The 2,500-nt window shown below is 43.7% G+C and overlaps 1 protein-coding gene across 1 annotated transcript in view; it reads right to left on the bottom strand.

The window, feature by feature from the left end:
• The window catches only part of LOC143282554 (neuronal acetylcholine receptor subunit alpha-10-like), a 335,088-nt gene that overhangs the window by 221,572 nt on the left and 111,016 nt on the right, over positions 1–2,500 (bottom strand). The window lies entirely within an intron of this gene.

Raw genomic sequence — 2,500 nt, 5'->3', positions numbered from 1 at the left:
CCTATCTACCTCAAGTCTCCTAGGGCCATTGGACCGTAGAAAACCATCTACCTCAGCACTGACAAAGGCGTTTGTCTCAACAGTGCCTGCCGTCTTCAGGTCCGACACCCTCGTCTCTTCCCCAGACATGTCTCCACACAGTTTCCCACGCAACACGTCTTCCGTTCGGCTCCGTGCACTTCACCGAGTGTCGCTTTTCTCTGCGGTATCGTCGATAGAAGTGTCATGTCAAGGACAAACAGTCGGTTCACATTGGCTTCTGTGGAACGTAACCAAGTCAGCTTAAACTGACACGTCTGGGGCGTAATCACATCAATAAATGAACTTGATGGCAGAGAGGTTTTAGGTAATTGAGTAATGGTAAGAGACCAAAATCAGTGGACAAAGAAATGCCAGATGTCTAACTTTTATCATGTTTTCCTAACTCTTTTTTCTTCTTTGCTGGAGCGAAAGGAGAATGGTGTCACAAAAGTTGGTGTGTTTTTTTTCTTTCTCCGAACTTAGATGCCGTGCTTCTGAACAGCCATATATCTTCTCTGTATAATCCAATAACTTTCCGTGACATTATCGAAGCTAGATTCGGGCTGACATCTAATCCAGAAATGCCAAATTGCATTGTGATATCCACGTACGGGAAGTTTTGTTCGCAAGGCTCGGCCTGTCGATAACAGCAATGCACTGTGACACCCAAGCAAGGTTTTAGGAAAGGTTTCGAGGCTCGATAAATCTGCAAATACTATTCTAGAACAATAGTATGATGGGAAAGTGGTTTCTTTGGTTTCGGTGGTGGTGCTTTGTTTCCATCATGGGATTTCCCTGAATTTTTAAAGTTCCATGCCTTGCTTTAATAATCTTGCATGTAAGCTGCCGTCTTCACACACAATGATATGTTCATGGGCAATAAAGAAGCCAGTCGGTGGTTCACAGTTGTCCCTGAGAAGACATCAATACAAACTGCACGAGAAGAAAATGAAAACACTTCAACTTGGCGCAGAACAGAGGGCCTTTCGAGACTGACTCAAATAGAAACGTCTAGCTTCACTCCGCCATTCCTTCAGCTTGATAGACTGCTGAATACGGGACAGAGTTTCCAGACAGAGAAAGCCATTCCTTCAGACTTGATAGACTGTTGAATACGGGACAGAGTTTCCAGACAGATAAAGCCATTCCTTCAGACTTGATGACTGTTGAATACGGGACAGAGTTTCCAGACAGAGAAAACCATTCCTTCAGACTTGATGACTGCTGAATACGGAACAGAGTTTCCAGACAGATAAAGCCATTCCTTCAGACTTGATGACTGCTGAATACGGAACAGAGTTTCAAGACAGAGAAAGTCATTCCTTCAGACTTGATGACTGTTGAATACGGGACAGAGTTTCCAGACAGAGACAACCATTCCTTCAGACTTGATGACTGCTGAATACGGAACAGAGTTTCCAGACAGATAAAGTCATTCCTTCAGACTTGATGACTGTTGAATACGGAACAGAGTTTCCAGACAGATAAAGCCATTCCTTCAGACTTGATGACTGCTGAATACGGGACAGAGTTTCCAGACAGATAAAGCCATTCCTTCAGACTTGATGACTGCTGAATACGGGACAGAGTTTCCAGACAGAGACAACCATTCCTTCAGACTTGATGACTGCTGAATACGGGACAGAGTTTCCAGATAGAGAAAGCCATTCCTTCAGACTTGATGACTGCTGAATACGGGACAGAGTTTCCAGACAGAGACAACCATTCCTTCAGACTTGATGACTGCTGAATACGGAACAGAGTTTCCAGATAGAGACAACCATTCCTTCAGACTTGATGACTGCTGAATACGGGACAGAGTTTCCAGACAGAGAAAACCACAGAGACTGAAAGACTTCCGTTCTGTGAAGAAGCCTGCAACCAGGAGACTATCATAGTGACAACACAGCACTATTGAGATCGACTCTCTCTCTCTCTCTTTCTCTCTCTCTCTCACACACACACACACACACACACACACACACACACACACACACACACACACACACACACACAGAGAGAGAGAGAGAGAGAGAGTTGAACTAGACATTGACAACAAGGTTAATACTTTAAACAGGACGTGTCGTATTTTACGGTTTTTAGCATTTCATCGTATCAAAGTGACGGCACGGCATTATGTTAATTACCTGCATAATTCGAAAATAGAATCCACGAACGATAGGTTGATGTCAGCACTGGGGATACCAATAACCTTTTTGATGTAAACTGTCTTCCATGTGATGTCACCAGGAGAGAAAAAAAAAACACATTCAATTTTCCTTGCAAACTGACGTTTCAGTCCAGCCGCTTTAATCGGAAACAATGAATTTTAAGTGTTGTTCTGAATTATTTGTTGAGGTTGCCCGACACTGCTGAAATCAATTTCAAACCCACACAGGGTATTTGCATTCAAACGCCAACAGGGTCTTAGCACCACTGGCCTTTCGCACTTTGCTGTTTGCTCCGAAGACGTTTCAGT

The sequence above is a fragment of the Babylonia areolata genome, chromosome 5, assembly GCF_041734735.1.
Source record: "Babylonia areolata isolate BAREFJ2019XMU chromosome 5, ASM4173473v1, whole genome shotgun sequence".
Classification (NCBI taxonomy): domain Eukaryota; kingdom Metazoa; phylum Mollusca; class Gastropoda; order Neogastropoda; family Buccinidae; genus Babylonia; species Babylonia areolata.
Note: the sequence above shows the minus strand (reverse complement) of the source record. Positions and strands in the feature narration are given on the sequence as shown.